The 17,961-nt window shown below is 40.2% G+C and overlaps 1 long non-coding RNA gene across 1 annotated transcript; it reads left to right on the top strand.

Annotated features, from left to right (window-relative positions):
- Nucleotides 1-10,292: 10,292 nt before the first annotated feature.
- On the top strand, nucleotides 10,293-17,928 carry LOC145537776 (uncharacterized). The gene is made up of 2 exons (XR_014076422.1): nucleotides 10,293-11,933; nucleotides 15,359-17,928. It is a non-coding gene; the product is annotated as an uncharacterized LOC145537776 (long non-coding RNA).
- Nucleotides 17,929-17,961: the final 33 nt, after the last annotated feature.

Below are 17,961 nucleotides of genomic sequence, written 5' to 3'. Positions count from 1 at the left end.
CCTCAAGGTCTGCCCCACCTCCCTGCCTAGCCAACAGATCCATAACTAAAGCTACAATATAAACCAACAGGAGAGTGTTGGGCCTGTTAAGGAAGAAAGGTGAAGGTTCTGCAGAACTTAATTGTTATGCACCTCAGAAACCAAGAGAGTGTCTATGAGACTTTACTCTATTGCTGTTTGGTCGCTAAGTCATGTCCGACTATTTTGTGATCCCACAGACTGTAGCCCATCAGGCTCCTCTGTCCATGGGATTTCCCAGGCAAGAATACTGGAGTGGGTTGCCATTTCCTTCTCAGGGGATCTTCCCAGCCCAGGGATTGAACTGCATTGGCAGGCGGATTCTTTATCTCTGAGCAACTAGGGAAGCCCAACTTAACTCCAAGAGTGCTAGATCAAGGGATGGAGACAAATCATAAAGTTGGATAAGGAAGTGTTCACCAATATGGAAGTGTTAGGGGAATCACTGACCAAAACTGCCCTACCCTGTTCAAGCACCTCAGTAACCACTTGTATGAGTTACAGGTGGTTAGCAACAGGAGGTCCAAGCAAGGAACATGGAACTGACAAGCTACCACCAATTGGAAGGATTTGGGAAAGGTCAAAAGGGAGAGGAGACACAAGTCAATATGTCTTACCAACCTCCCAGGATCCTTCTCACTAGAATGCATCTTGGCTGAGTCATGTGTGCAGCACCAGAAAGGACCCTGAGTCAGAATGATTGGCCAGAGACAACTCAGAAACTTAATCCATTACCATAAAACCTGAGACTGTGAACCACACGGCAGAACAGTTCTAGGATCCCTTACCCTGCTGTTCTCTGCCCAGGTGTCCCTTGCCAATAAAGTCTCTCACTTTGTCAGCATGTGTTCTCCTCAGATAATTCATTTCTGAGTGTTAGACAAGAGCCTACTCTCAGGCCCTGAAAGGGTCCCCATTCTTGCAACAGGAGTACTCATCCGGGAAACAGGATTATCATCCTGGTAAGAACCCTGAGAGAAAGTGTTGACATACTCTGGAATGGCCCTTAGAAGCCTGGAGAAAGTAAAAGCTCACCTTAAGTGGAAATGCTAGAACTACTATGGCAGACAGTGGAAAAGGGGTCAAAAAGTTTAAGGAAGTGAGCATACTAGAATGGACAGATTGTGTAAGCTCTAAAAAGCTACCAAATGCCTTGGTTTTGTAGGAAAGTCAAAGCAATGAAGAATATGCTGGCAAGAGGGACAGCATCTCTGAACTATGAGTGATAGCTCTCCCCTTACAGGGCAGAGTTGGTGGTAGAATGTTGTTACAGAATTGGGCTCACTAATAGCAGTGGGAATGATGGGCGTCCCAAAATAATAGAGGCCAGGTGAAGGTGTTCAGCCGTCGGAAGCCAGATGGTACAATTATCATAGTGAGCAAGGTCAGAATGGAAAGCAGGGAAGCCTGATGGGCAAATTTATAGAGTGGCATCTTCAGAGGTAAGATAGTTGGTAACGGTCTGCACCCAATTCCATTGCAGTAGGGGTAGAGTAGTGAGGTAGTGGGGAGGAATTTCCCCACACCAATAAGCAAGTTTCTGACATCAGCTAGGTTTCTTACAATTCAACTAAATTCTGACACTGTCTACTTGGAGTTAGCATCAGATTCCACAGGGTAAAGCTCAGTCCCATAAGACTTCTCTTCACCTCAGATGCCAATTGCAAACCTAGGTTGTTACCTATGCTTCTAACTAATTGGGTGTAAATTGGAGCTTCCATTGGCCCCCTCCTCAGGTTCAGCTAATTTGCTAAAGCAGCTTACAGAACTTGGAGAAACATTTTACTTACTCAATCACCAATTTATTATAAAAGCGTATAACTCAAGCTACATGAAGAGATACCCAAGATGAGTTCTCAAATAAAGGAGCTTCTGTCCTCGTGGAGTTTAGGGCCTGGTGTTTTGCTGAAAGTTTTAACTTTCAGGTTTGAAGGATTCATTAACAAAAGAAACCACTCATTTTACAGAAATAAACAATTTTAATATTAAAAAAAAATTTTAGCACTATCTTTTTAAATTTTTTAATTAATTTATTTTAATTGGAGGATAATTACAACATTGTGGTGGTTATTGCCATACATCGACATGAATAAGACACAGGTGCATAATTTCAATATTTAATAGTGAATTATCTAACTTACTTTCAACATAAGATCATTAAAAGCAAAGATAAATAGAAACAGCAGAGGAGAGTAACAGTACATACATCACCAAATTGGGCCAACACCCAGATTGAAATAGCACTGGGAAGTCCCAAGTAATAGCAAATTGGAGTCCCAACTGGAAAAAGGTCCTGGGTAGTGTGTCCCCGCCATGGGCAAGACTTCAAATTGCGCTTGGGGGGCTCTTGTTTATAATCTAGGGCCACAAACTGATATCATCATCAGTTTGAGAGCAAAAATGCAGCTCTGGTTTCACATTAATCTTTTTACAATGCTGTGTATCTGGTGAGTAATGAGATTTTTTCAGACCCTGGGGGATTGGCCAGATCTTCAGGGGCTTCCCTATCTTATCTATAGTGCTGCTTGGCTTACTGGTAACAACTGGTGCACTCACAAGCAGGCACGTGGTCAGGGCAGTGTCTAGGCAGGCCAGAAGCAAGATGAGAGGCTTGCTTTGCTTTCTTGTCTCTGAAGTCTGAACAAGACTTCCTCCATTTTAATTTCCCTAACACCTGGCACAGTGGCAAGCAGAAGGTTCTGGTTCCCCAGTCTGGAAGGTCTCTGAATCCTGTCCTTTAGATTTTCTGGAAGCCTTCATTACATAAGTATGATTAACTAAATAAATCATGTTGTTGTTGTTTGGTTGCTAAGTCATATCCAACTCTTGTGACCCCATGAACTGCAGCACGCTAGGCTTCTCTGTCCTTCATAGACTCCTGGAGTTTGCTCAAACTCATGTTCATTAAGTCAGTGATACCATCCAGCTGTCTCAGCCTCTGCCAACCCCCTCTCCTTCTGCCCTCAAACTTTCCCAGCATCAGAGTCTTTTCCAATGAGTTGGCTCTGCGCATCAAGTGGCCAAAGTATTGAACTTCAGCTTCGGCACTAGTCCTTCCAATGAATAATCAAGGTTTGATTTCCTCTACGACTGACTGGTTTGATCTCCATGCAGTCCGAAGGACTCACAAGAGTCTTTGCCAGCACCACAATTCAAAAGCATCAATTCTTCAGTGCTCAGCCTTCTTTATGGTCCAGCTCTCACATCCATACATGGAAAAACCAAAGCTTTGACTATACCAACTTTTGTCGGCAAAGTGACGTCTCTGCTTTTTAATATACTGTCTAGGTTTGTCATAGAGCAAGTGTCTTTTAATTTCATGGCAACAGTCACCATCTGCAGTGATTTCGGAGCCCAAGAAAATAAGTCTGTCACTGTTTCCACTTCTCCCCCATCTATTTGCCATGAAGTGATGGGACCAGATGCCATCATCTTAGTTTTTTGAATGTTGAATTTTAAGCCAGATCTTTCACTCTCCTCTTTCATCTTCATCAAGAGGCTCTTTAGTTCCTCTTTGCTTTCTGCCATTAGAGTGGTATCATGTGCATTATCTGAGGTTGTTGATATTTCTCCCAGCAATCTTGATTCCAGCTTGTGATTCATCCAGCCCGGCATGTCACATGATGTACTCTGCATATAAGTTAATAAGCAGGGTGACAATATATAGCCTTGATGTACTCCTTTCCCAAGTTTGAACCAATCTGTTGTTCCCTGTCTGGTTCTGTTGCTTCTTGACCTGCATATAGCCTTCTCAGGAGGCAGGTAAGGTGGCCTGGTATTCCCATCTCTTTAAGAATTTTCTAGTTTGCTGTGATCCACACAGTCAAAGGCTTTAGCATAGTAAAAGAAGCAGATGTTTTTCTGGAATTCTCTTGCTTTTTCTGTGATCTAATGGATGTTGGCAATTTGATCTCTGGTTCCTCTGCCTTTTCTAAATCCAGCTTGTACATCTGGAAGTTCTCAGTTCATGTACTGTTGAAGCCTAATTTGAAGGATTTTGAGCTTTACCTTGCTAGCATGTGAAATGAGTTCAATTGTACAGTAGTTTGAACATTCTTGGCACTGCCTTTCTTTGGGATTGGAATGAAAACTGACCTTTTCCAGTCCTGTGACCACTGCTGAGTTTTCCAAATTTGCTGACATATTGAGTGTAGCACTTTAACAGGATCATCTTTTAGGATTTTAAATAACTCAACTGGAATTCCATCACCTCCACTAGCTTTGTTCATGGTAATGCTTCCTAAGGTCCACTTGACTTCACACTCCAGAATGTCTGGCTCTAGGTGAGTGACCACACCATCATAGTTATCTGGGTCATTAAGACCTTTGTTGTATCTGTGTATTCCTGCCACCTCTTCTTAATCTCTTCTGTTACTGTTAGTTCTTTGCCATTTCTGTCCTTTATTGTGCCCATCTTTGTATGAAATGTTCCCTTGGTATCTCCAATTTTCTTGCAAAAAATTGTATTTCCTTTCATATTGCTTTCCTCTACTTCTTTGCATTGTTCATTTAAGAAGGCCTTCTTATCTATTCTTGCTGTTCTCTGGAATTCTGCATTTAGTTGGTTATATCTCTCCCTTTCTCCTTTGCCTTTGGTTTCTCTTCTTTTCTCAGTTACTTGTAAGGCCTCCTCAGACAGCCACTTTGCCTTCTTGCAATTCTTTTTCTATGGGATGGTTTTGGTCACTGCCTCCTGTACAATATTATGAACCTCCACCCATAGTTCTTTAGGCACTCTGTCTACCAGATCTAATCTCTCAAATCTATTGGTCACCTCCACTGTATAATCATAAAGGATTTGATTTAGGTCATACCTGAATGGTCTAGTGGTTTCCCCTACTTTATTCAATTTAAGCCTGAATTTTACAATAAAGAGCTCATGATCTGAGCCACAGTCAACTCCAGGTCTTGTTTTTGCTGACTATATAGAACTTCTCCATCTTCGGCTACAAAGAATATAACAATCTGATTTCAGCACTGACCATCTGGTGATGTCCATGTGTAGAATCATCTCTTGTGTTGTTGAAAGAAGGTCTTTGCTATGACCAGTGTGTTCTCTTGGCAAAACTGTTAGCCTTTGCCCTACTTCATTTTGTACTCCAAGGCCCAACTTGCCTGTTACTCCAGGTATCTCTTGACTTCCTACTTTTGCATTCCAATCCCCTGTGATGAAAAGGAAATCTTTATTCTTTGGTGTTAGTTCTAGAAGGTCTTGTTGGTCTTCATGGAATCATTCAACTTCAGCTTCTTCAGCATTAGTGGTTGAGGCACAGACTTGGATTACTGTGATGTTGAATGGTCTGTCTTGGAAATGAACTGAGATCACTCTCCGTTTTGAGATTGCATCCAAGTACTGCATTTCCAACTCTTTTGTCGGCTATGAGGGTTACTCTATTTCTTCTAAGGAATCTTTGCCCATAGTAGTAGATACACTGGTCATCTGAATTAAATTCACCCATTCTTGTCCACTTTAGTTCACTGATTCCTAAAATGTTGGTGTTCATTCTTGCCATCTCCTGCTTGACGATTGGTAATTGAACTTAATCTCCAGCCCCTCTACCATCTCCCTTTCCTGGAGGTCAGGAGGTAGAACACACAGAAGTCACTTGCATTTCTATATACTAACAATGAAAAATCAGAAAGAGAAATTAAGGAATCAATCCCATTCACCATTGCAACAAAAAGAATTAAATATCTAGGAATAAACTTACCTAAGGAGACAAAAGAACTGTACACAGAAAATTATAACACACTAATGAAAGAAATCAAAGATAAAATAAACAGATGGAGAGATAATCCATGTTCCTGGGCAGGAAGAATCAATATTGTGAAAATGACTATACTACCAAATGCAATCTACAGATTCAATGCAATCCCTATCAAATTACCAATGGCATTTTTCACAAAACTAGAACAAAAAAATTTCACAGTTCATATGGAAACACAAAAGACCCCAAATAGCCAAAGCAGTCTTAAGAAAGAAGAATGGAACTGGAGGAATCAACCTTTCTGACTTCAGATTATATTACAAAGCTACAGTCATCAAGAAAGTATGGCACTGGCACAAAAACAGAAATAGAGACCAATGGAACAAGATAGAAAGCCAAGAAATTAACTCATGCACCTATGGGTACCTTGTTTTTGACAAAGGAGGCAAGAATATACAATGGGGCAAAGACAGCCTCTTCAATAAATGGTGCTGGGAAAACTGGACAACTACATATAAAAGAATGAAATTAGAACACTTCCTAACACCATCACAAAGATAAACTCAAAATGGATTAAAGATCTAAATGTAAGACCAGAAACTATAAAACTCTTAGAGGAAAACATAGGCAGAACACTCATTGACATAAATCAAAGCAAGATCCTCTATAACCCACCTCCTAGAGTAATGGAAATTAAAAAAAAAAAAGTAAACAAGTGGGACCTGATTAAACTTAAAAGCTTTTGCACAGCAAAGGAAATTATAAGCAAGATGAAAAGACAACCCTCAGAATGGGAGAAAACAACAGCAAATGAAACAACTGACAAAGGATTAATTTCCAAAATATACAAGCAGCTCATACAACTCAATGTCAGAAAAACAATCCAATCAAAAAGTGGGAAAAATACCTAAGCAGACATTTCTCCAAAGAAGACATACAGATGGCTAACACATGAAAAGATGCTCAACATCATTATTAGAGAAACGCAAATCAAAACTACAATGAGATATCACCTCACAGCAGTCAGAATGGCCATCATCAAAAAGTCTCCAAACGATAAATGCTGGAGAGGGTGTGGAGAAAAGGAAGGCCCTTGCATTGTTGGTGAGAATGTAAATTGATACAGCCATTATGGAAGACAGTATGGAGATTCCTTAAAAAACTAGGAATAAAACCAGCATATGACCCATTGATCCCACTCCTAGGCATATACCCTGAGGAAACCGAAATTGAAAAAGACACATGTATCCCATTGTTCACTGCGGCACTATTTACAATAGCTGAAACATGTAAGCAAACTAGATGTCCATTGACAGATAAATGGATAAAGTTGTGGTACATATACACAATGGAATATTACTCAGCCATAAAAAGGAATGCATTTGAGACAGTTCTGATGAGGTGGATGAACCTAGAACCATTATACAGACTTAAGCGAGTCAGAAAGATAAAGATAAATATTGTATTCTAACACATATATACAGAATCTAGAAAAATGGTACTGAAGAATTTATTTACAGGGCAGCAGTGGAGAAACAGACATAAAGAATAGACTTATCTACACGGAGAGAGGGGAGGAGAGGGTGAGATGTATGGAAAGAGTAACATGGAAACTTCATTACCTTATGTAAAATAGACAGCCAACAGGAATTTGCTGTATGGCTGAGGAAACTCAAACAGGGGCTCTGTATCAATCTAGAGGGGTGGGATGGGGCAGGAGGTGTGAGGGAGGTTCAAAAGGGAGGGGATATATGTATACCTATGGCTGATTCATGTTGAGGTTTGACAGAAAACAACAAAATTCTGTAAAGCAATTATCCTTCAATAACAAAATAAATTAATAATAATAATAAAAAAGGATGGCAGCTGCTCTGCAGTGTCCATCAGGAGTAACACTGAAAACAGCTGTGAGAAGAAACATTCCCAATGAATAGAGCTTCAAGTGGTGTGCCTGGTTATTTACCCTGTGTAGAAAGAGAAGTAGTCCAAGGTTACAATATATATAGTTTCATGAGTAGTAGTAAGTGTTTTGGTAAGTTGGTAAGGGGCCTAGCGACTTAGCAACTGAACAACGACAACAACAAGGGGCCTAAAATAGAAAAGATTGGAAGATTGGGGACTAAGAATTCTGCAACAGCACATGAATGGATCAATGAGAGAAGATGCAAAGTGTGAAAATCTTTGTGTCAAATGTCAATCAGCAAACATCCAGTACAGAAGAGGCACTAAACAATCAGGTAAATAAAATGACTTGGGTGGGTATCAGTCAGTCTCTGTAATGGTCTACCCTAATGATAGCACAGTGAATTGATGGAGGAGTAGCCATAATGGCAGAGAGGTAGGCTATGCATGGGTTCCCACTGACCAGGGCAAATTTAGCTACTGATGTTGCCAAATACCCCATATGCTAGCAACAGAGCTCACTGCTGTGTTGCTGACATGGAGCTATTCTTCAAGGAGACTCTGGTGGCAGGTTGACTCCTTAGACCCCTTCCATTCTGGATATGCCAGAGATTTGTTTTAATAGGAATAGATATGTATTCTAGGTATGTATTTGTTTTTGCTACTCTTGGGGCCTTCAGCAGCATCAGTATCTAAGGGCTTACAGAATGTTTGATCCACCAACAGATTTCATGTATAACATTGTGTCAGACCAAAGGACCTACTCTACAGCAAAGAGACTTACCAGCAGTACATGAAAATAGGATCCACTGGTTCTAGATGCCACCAATATGATAGAATGATGGAAGGACCTACTGAAGGCACAGCTGAGGTACCACCTTGGATATGACATACTGAGTTTTGCACACCAACTGCCAGGATGCAATATACATGCTAAATCAATAACCTTTATGTTATCCTTAATATGTAGAGAATATATGGCTCTAGGAACTAAGGAGTGGAAGTAGGATAGGACAAACTTAACATCAAGTCTACTTGGGGAATTTGTGCTTCCGATTCCTGCAACTGTGTTTTGCAGATTTAGATGTTATAATACATTTGGGGAAATGTTTCTACCAGTTGACAGACACAGTAAGAATCCTATTGAACTTTAAGCTATGACTGTCATCACTCAGGCACTTTAAGCTCTTTTTGCCAAGGATTCAACAGTCAATATGAAGTAATCATCTAGGTGGAGGCAATGGACCTGATCATCAAGAGGAGAGAGGGCTGCTGCTACACAAGGGGGACAGGGAGGACTATCTTTGAAAGCCACTGAAATCTACTCAGGCTTCTCTTAGTACTTCCTTACCCAGTTTTGATGTAAATGGACAAATTTAGCAGTCGCGCCTGAGAAATGTATGGTAACCAGCAGCTCATATCCTCATGGTTAAAGGTATGCATCAATCCTCCAACGAAGCCATCTAGACCACTAGTGATGTAAGTAGCTAAGGATAAGAAAAACCTACACTGATAACAAAGGGGGAATTTGATGAGTATCAATTATATCTTGCTACCAGCTGCAGCACAAGCAGCTGCAGTTCATTCCACTGAACCTCCCCTCATAAGTTTTCCCCAAGAAAAGAACTCTCCAGTGTCCTTAAGAAGCTGCTTCCAGAATTGATATGAAGCAAACGGATCTGAGAGGCACAGGGTGGACTGTGCTGTACAGTGTTGCCCAGATTCCCCCTTTAGAATCAGAGAACTTATTCCCCCAGCTACAGAGAAGGCTGGCTGATAGCTACAAGTTATTAGATGCAGAAAGCCACATCATCCAAAGGCATACTCCTTTAGGACAGCTCACAGCCAAAGACTCATGTATGTGGCAGTATAAAGTTTCAGACTTCATGCTCCCCTTGAGGCAACTCTGAAGGGACAACTACTTCACAACTTTTTATGGTGTCATATGAAGCTTTGTTGTGATTCCATTGCAGCTTAGTTTATGCCTGTCTAACCCTGCTTCCTTCCAATCCTCCACAGGCATTGATCCTAAGGACAATCCCTGATAAATTTCTTCTATGGGTTTGCTTTTCATAGGATCCAACTCATAGGAATCATCTTTATAGCGTTTTACTTCTGATGACAGTTGTTAAGTTATACCTTGAATTTTCCATGAATAAATCTGTGATTTATTTAACAGGGACTTAGAGAGTTTTACGCCCAGTAGGATGTTACTGTCATGAGACGTATTTTGGGGCTCCCCAAAAACACAGCAGGAAAAAAAGGCATGTTTTACAAAATACACATACCATTTTTGCATTTTCTGGTTAAGTACAAGGTCTTACACATTTGGAAAGGGATAATCTAGGTTGATTTTTATTAAAAAATGACACTTTTTTTTGAGAAAGATCTTAAACTTGCCACAAAGAAAATGTAGAATATGTCTATGTTTAGGCAAGCAATTAGACTAATAAAAGAAGTATGAACTTTAGAATTTCAAAGTCCTGGCTTAAGTACCAATTTCACCCTTTACTTCACTCCTTTAAGGCAAATTAGTTAATTTTGCTAATTTGTCTAGGAAGGGCAATTGTGTGGCCTCTGAAATCAGATCACCTGGGCTCAATGCTGTCACTAAATTACATCAGATGAGTTAACTCAACCTCTGTGTACCTCAGTTTTCTCCTCTTTATTTATTTATTTTTTTTCCTAGCACTTGTCCCCCTCTGTCCCCATTCGGCTCCAGCCATACGCTGCTGGTCAATGGTCTGACCTTCCTGAGCTGAGCCATGGGGGTACAGGGGGTGCCCCCCTGCCAGAAGGCAGGGATTGCAACTCAGGAGCTACTTTTTCGGGCCCTTGAGACCTGCTCAGAAGCCAACTGGTGGGATGAACCTGGGTCACAGCCCGGTGTTTTCTCCTCTTTAAAATGAAGATAATGATAGTGACTACGTTACAGGTTTGTTGAAATTAAATAATGTATGTAAAATGCTTAGAACAATGTCATTGAGTGATCAATAATGTACAAGCTGTTATTATCTATCTGTACTACAGGTTAACAACATTTGCCCATAGGGTTGTGGCGAAGATTAAATGAGGTAATGTATGAGATTTGATTAGCTCAAAGCCCCTAAAAATTATAATCATGAATATGTGTTACAGCTACTTCGTAAGATTATTTTAAAGATTCCTGGCATAGCCAGGTATTGTGCTAGGCACTGAAGATACGAAGGGAAACAAAGACACACCAGACAGCTTTTGTCCTTTTTTTTTTTTTGGCTGCACCTTCAAGGCTTGTGGGATTTTAGTTCTCCTGAACCCCAGCCCTCAGGAATGAGAGCTCACAGTCCTAACCAGTGGATTGCCAGGGAATTTCCAAGACAGACTTTGACCTTGAGGTTAGAGTCTTAACAGGGATCAAGTGAGACTGAATATATGTTTGTCTTGCCTGGCACAAAAGAAGGTTAGATAGATAGAAGTAGCTGTTCTCAGACACATAGGGGAAATAGTATACAACCCATGTTCTTTCTCATTCTTACTCTTTTACCTTTTGAGTTTGTTTTTTTTAATCAATCATTTGCCATAATTATAGAGTATGAGGGAAGGGGAAGGGTTGGACTTTTTCCAGTTTGAACTTTCTGTACCCCTCTAATTCACAGTCACTTTTTCTCATATTATGCAATCAACAAAAACGTACTAAGGACCAAGATACTAAGAATAAACAGTTAAGATTACTCACAATGTAGTGGGGGAAATAAATAACTGTAATACATTACATTATGCTTTTTTTTTCAATTTTTAACAGTTATAAACAAAACGCTAAGGTAGCAAAGAGAAGGGAATGATTGATTTTGCTGAAGTTTGTGTCTCTGTTCCCTCAGCATGTAGTCTGTTTTACCATTCAAGTCATTGCTTAAAATATTATATAATTGATCTTTCATAATTCTGTCTTTTTAGGTTTATACTAACCCAGGGTTTCTCAGCCTTGGCATTATTGACATTTTGGACAGGATATTTCTTTGTTGTAGGAGTTTGTCCTGAGCATTGTTATGATGTTTAGCAGCATTTCTGATCTTAGTAGCACTCTCCCAGACTTGACAATTAAAAATGTCTCCAGACATTGCCAAATGTCCATTGAGGAGAATTATTCTCTCCTCTTGAGACTTCCCTGGTGGCTCAGATGGTAAAGCATTTGCCTACAATGTGGGAGACCTGGGTTCAATCCCTGGGTTGGGAAGATCTCCTGAAGAAGGAAATAGCAACCCACTCCAGTATTCTTGCCTGGAAAATCCCATGGACAGAGGATCCTGGCAGGCTACAGTCCATGGGGTTGCAAAGAGTCAGACACAACTGAGTGACTTCACTTTCTTTCTTTCTTGAGAATCACGGCAATAAATCAATAATTATTTGTGGACTGAAGTCTTATTAGTTATCTTCTCACCTTATAATGGAATAGTATCATTTATCATTTACCATTCGTCCATAGGAATCAGGAACTTTACTATCATGATCATTCAGCTACTTGATATATCATCTGATACAAAGGAAATTACATCAGAGATTTATGAAAAAATCTGCAATTTTAGATGTTTATATGTTGATTACTGGATGTTTTGTTTCTTTATCTTCACAAGGACAACATGCTATTAAAATGGGACTGTCAGAGAATAAAAAGAGTTCTTGAAAATTAAAGATATAGCATCTATTAGTTATCTATTGCTGTGTGATAAACTGCCTCAAAACTCAGTGGCTTAAAACAACAATAAACATGTATTATTTCAAAGAGAGTTGCTATTGTTGTTGTTGTTCAGTCACTAAGTCATGTCTGACTCTTTGCAACCCCATGGACTGTGACACACCAGGCTCTTCTGTCCTCCACTATCTCCTAGAGTTTGCTCAAATTCATTTCCATTGAGTCCATGATGCTATCTAACCATCTTGGTGAGATTGTCTTTCTGGCTTTGGAAAATAGGAAAGAAAAAGTAAGAAAATGACAAAATCAATTAGGAAACCCAATATGATGAATATAAGATTCAGGAAGAGAGGAGAGAAGAGAAGGGAGGAAACTAATAAAGAAATTTAACAAGATTGCAAGTTATAAAGTCAGCATGGAATATCTTCCTGTCTCTTACACACACATGCACACACACACAAGCATGGAAAAACTGGAAAATGAAAATTTAAAAATTCCATTTATAGTATTATAAAAATATTAATGCTTAGGGATAAATTTAACAAAACATATGTAAGATCTCTACACTGAAAACTACAAAGCACTGCTGAGAAAAATTAAAGACCTTCCTAAATAGAGGAATATACCATGTTCATGGATTGCAAAGCTCAGTATTGTTAAGAAGTCAATTTCCCTCAACTAAAGCTAAGTGTGAAAGTTGCTCAGTAGTGTCCAACTCTTTGCCACCCCATGGACTATACCTGCTAGGCTCCTCTGTCCATGGAATTCTTCAGGCCATAATACTGGAGTGGGTAGCCGTTCCCTTCTCTAGGGGATCTTCCCAACTCATGGATCAAATCCAGGTCTCCCACATTGCAGGTGGATTCTTTACCATCTGAGCCACCAGGGAAACTCAACTAGAGCTACAGATTTAATCAATTCCAACAAAAATCACAGCAGCCTTAAGAAAAATAAAAGTGAATTAACAATTCAAAAAGTTATATAGATGGGACTCCCCAGTGGTTCAGACAGTAAAGAATCTTCCTACAATTCAGGAGACCCAGGTTCAACCCTTGGGTCAGGAAGATCCCCTGGAGAAGAGAATGGCTAACCACTCCAGCATTCTTGCCTGGAGAACTCCATGGACAGAGGAGCCTGGTGGGCTACAGTCCATGGGATCACAAAAAGTCAGACACAACTGAGCAACTAACACACACACAAAGAACTTAGGACAACCAAAGCGTTCTTGAAAAAGAACTAATTTGGAATAACTACCCTTCCTCACTTCACAGGTTTACTATAAATCTATAGTAATCATGGCAATGTGGTATTGCAGAAAGACAGACAAATAGATCAATAAAACAGAAGTAAAAGTCCAGAAATAAATCCATAATCACATACTCAAAAAAGTTTTTTGGGAGGGTGCTGGGAGGCATGTAGTGAGATCTTAGTTCCCTGACCAGGGATTGAACCTGTGCCCCTTGCATTGGAAGCACCAAGTCTTAACCAATGGATTGCCAAGGAAGTCCCTGTAGTCAACAGATTTTTAACAAAGGCACCAAAGCAGTTTATGGGGAAAGGAAATTATTTTCAACAGGTGGTGCTGGAACCACGTGGACAAAAATAAGCTCTAAAATCTTAACTCTCATTATCTGCAAAGTTTAATTAAAAATGGATCACATAGCTAAATGTAAAAGCCAAAATTCTCATGTCATCCAAAAACATTATTAAGAAAATAAATAGTAAAGCCATAGACTGGGAGAAAATATTTGCAATTGATATATCTAATACAGAACTGGTAGCCAAAATATTTAATAACCTATAACTTGATGTCTTTTTAAGTCAATGCCAAAGAATGTTCACATTACCAGACAATTGCACTCATTTCACATGCTAGGAAGGTAATGCTCAAAATCCTTCAAGCTAGGCTTCAACAGTACGTTAACCAAGAACTTCTAGAAAAGGCAGAAGAACCAGAGAACAAATTGCAAACATTCCCTGGATCATAGAAAAAGCAACAGAATTCCAGAAAAACATCTACTTCTGCTTCATTGACCACACTGAAGTCTGACTGTGTGGATCACAACAAACTGTGGACAATTCTTCAAGAGATGGGAATACCAGACCACTTTACCTGTCTCCTCAGAAACCTGTATGCAGGTCAAGAAGCAATAGCTAGAACTGGACATGGAACAATGGACTGGTTCCAAATCGGGAAAGAAGTATGTCAAGGCTGTATATTGTCACCCCACTTATTTAACTTATATGCAGAGTACATCATGCAAAATGCCAAGCTGGATGAAGCACAAGCTGGAATCAAGACTGTTGGGAGAAATATCAACAACCTCAGATATGCAGATGATACTGTTCTAATGGCAGAAAATGAAGAGGAACTGAGAGCCTCTTGATGAAGGTGAAAGAGGAGAGTGAAAGAGCTGGCTTAAAACTTCAACATTCAAAAAACTAAGATCCTGGCATCTGGTCCCATCACTTCAATGGCAAATAGAAGGGGAAAAAAATGGAAACAGTGACAGACTTTATTTTCTTGGGTTCCCAAATCATTGAAAGTGGTGACTAAAGTCATGAAATTAAAAGATGCTTGCTCCTTGCAAGAAAAGCTACGAGAAAACTAGACAGCATATTAAAAAGCAGAGAAATCACTTTGCAGACGGCGGTTCATATAGTCAAACTATGGTTTTTCCAGTAGTCATGTATGGATGTGAGAGCTGGACCATAAAGAAGGCTGAGCACTGAAGAATTGATGCTTTCAAACTGTGGCACTGGAGACGACTCCTGAGAGTCCCTTGGACAGCAAGGAGATCAAACCAGTCAACTCTAAAGGAAATCAATCCCGAATATTCATTGGAAGGACTGATGCTGAAGCTGAAGCTCCAATACTTTGGCCACTGGATGGGCAGAACTGACTCATTGGAAAAGATCCTGATGCTGGGAAAAATTGAGGGCAGGAGGAGAAGGTGTTGACAGAGGATAAGATGGTTGGATGGCATCACTGACTCAATGGACATGACTTTGAGCAAATTCCAGGAGATAGTGAATGACAGGGAAGCCTAAGTCCATGCAGTCACAAAGATTCAGACATGACTAAGCAACTGAACAACAACAACAAAACCTATTTAATGGCAATTTCCCTTTCTCCTCCCTTCAGTCTCTGGTAACTGCTATCCTACTTTCTATTTCTATGAATTTCACTACTTTAGGTATCTCATAAAAGTAGAATCATACAGTATTTATCTTTTTGTGACTGGTTTATTTCACTTAGCATGACTTCAAGTTTCATCTATGTTGTAGCATATGACAGAATTTTCTTCCTTTTAAAGACTGATTAATATTAATCTGTCCATGAACCTTTGGACTGGTTCTATCTCTTGGCTATTATGAATGAACAGGAATGTTAATATATGCTGTGCACTTGTATGCAAATGCCCTATTCTCAATTCTTCTGGATATACATCCAGAACTGGTACTGCTAAATCATATGATAGTTCCATTCACACTTTTCCGAAGAATCTCCCTACTGTTTTCCATTTTGTAATCTCACCAATAGTGTACAAGGAGTCTCATTTCTTTACATCCTCATCTATATTTGTTCTTTTCTTTTTTTAATAGTAGCCATTCTAATGGCTGTGAGGTGGTATTTTGTGGTTCTGATGTGCATTTCTCTGATGATTAGTGATGTTGAGTATCTTTTTATGTGCCTGTTGAACATTAGTGTATCATCTTGGGGAAGTGTTTCGTGAAGTCCTTTGCCCATTGTTAAATCAGTTTATTTGATTTTTTGGTTACTGAGTTGCAGGAGTTCTTCAGATATTCTGGATGTCTTATCACACATATGATTGGCAAATATTTTCTCCATCCATAGGCTGCTTTTTCACTCTGCTATGTCACTTGATACACAAGAGGTTTTGTTTTGTTTTTTTTGACCATGCTGTATGGCATGCAGGGTCTTAGTTTTCCCTACCAGGGATCAAACCCGTGCCCCCTGCAGTGGAAGGGCAGTGTCCTAACCACTGGACCACCAGGGACGTCCCACATAAAAGTTCTTAAGTTTGATGTAGTCCCATTTGTCTGTATTTGCTTTTGTTGCCTGTGCTTTTTGTGTCATAAACAAGAAATCATTCATTGCCAAGTCCAAGGTCCTGAAGATTTTCCCCTATGTTTTCTCCTAAAAGTTTTAGTTTTAGGTCTTAGGTTTAGGTCCTTAATCCATTTTGAGTTAACTTTTATATATGATACAATGGTTCAAGTTCATTCTTTTGTGTGTGGATACCCAATTTTCCTGACACAATTTGTTGAACAGACTGTCCTTTTCCCACTGAGTCATCATTGCACTTTGTCAAAGATCATTTGACTATATACCTGAAGGCTTTTTTAAAATATAGTTTTCAGAGCAGGTTTAGATTTACAGCAAGCACAGAATTCTCATTCATCCCTTGTTCCTCCCCAACCCACATGCTAGATACGCTTTTAGCTTCCTGATGTAAATTTAGATTATAAAACTTTTTCAAATATATGCATGTAAAGCTACAGATCTTCCTCTAAACACCACTCACTGCATCCCATAAATTCTCTTAGGTCGTATTTTCATTATCTTCTAGTTCAAACCATTTTAAAATTCCCATCTAAGTGTTCTTTGACTTAGAGGTTTAGAATTACATTGCTTACCTTCCAAATATTTGTGGATTTTCTGGCTTTTTGTTATTTCTAGTTTCACTCTGTTGTGGTTAGAGACCATATTCTAATTTCTAGCCTCTTAAATTTGAGACTTGTTTAATGACCCTGCGTCACAAACATGATGTGGTTTTGTTACGATGGGAAAACCGGTGGGTTCAGACTGTCATTTTTTTTTTCCTGCTTTGGTTTGGTATAGAGCGCACTGTGGTAGCGCAACACTAAGTTGTTCTTATATCTTACAACAGTATTTCACTCAGGGGTATGTCCTCTAGACTTAACACTACAATGATTAGGATGCGGTTCAAGACAGGCGTACCTCAAGGCTGTATATTGTCACCCTGCTGCAGTCCACGGGGTCGCAGACTCAGACACTACTGAGCGACTGAACTGAAAGACAGTACTTTCGAGCAGCATCATCGGACTGTTTAGGAATGCTTTCTACCCGTCACGGAACGGCAGGGCGGTACAACTGCTCTGAGTCCGCCACAGCTCGAGATTGATACTTCACCGGCCATCTGTGTATCTCTCGAAGCAACGGATGTAGTACCCTCTTTTTCGGGGTTGGGGATTGTCTCGTCAGAGATGACAAAGCTAATAAGTTCTCAAAACTCAGAAGCTCTCTGAGGGAGAGCATATAAGTTAGGCAAAGCTCAAGAATGGTGGCAGAATGCCTCTTCCCGGAATTGAGAGAGCAAGTCTCCTGCGAGGTCTAACGAAACAGGGCCTCGGGTAACAGCTATCCTTCAACTCCGCGGCCCCACAACCCGTCCGCAGGGAGAGCCTCGCGCAAGAACCTTTTCTTTCTAACTTCTTTCCCAGCAGCTGCCATTTCCACCAAGAAGAGGAACTGGGTGTGGCAAAAAAGTCAGTCAGGGAGCCGCCTGTCACATGACTGGAGGGCGTGGAGGACTTGGGGAGCCTCGGTCCGCCCTGGCCCCGCCCCCTTGACGCCGTCGCAGTGACCCCGCCCCCTCCGCCGTGGGGTGGAGCACG

Source organism: Giraffa tippelskirchi, chromosome 2 (genome assembly GCF_054371585.1).
Source record: "Giraffa tippelskirchi isolate mGirTip1 chromosome 2, T2T-mGirTip1v1.2.pri, whole genome shotgun sequence".
Classification (NCBI taxonomy): Eukaryota; Metazoa; Chordata; class Mammalia; order Artiodactyla; family Giraffidae; genus Giraffa; species Giraffa tippelskirchi.
Note: the sequence above shows the minus strand (reverse complement) of the source record. Positions and strands in the feature narration are given on the sequence as shown.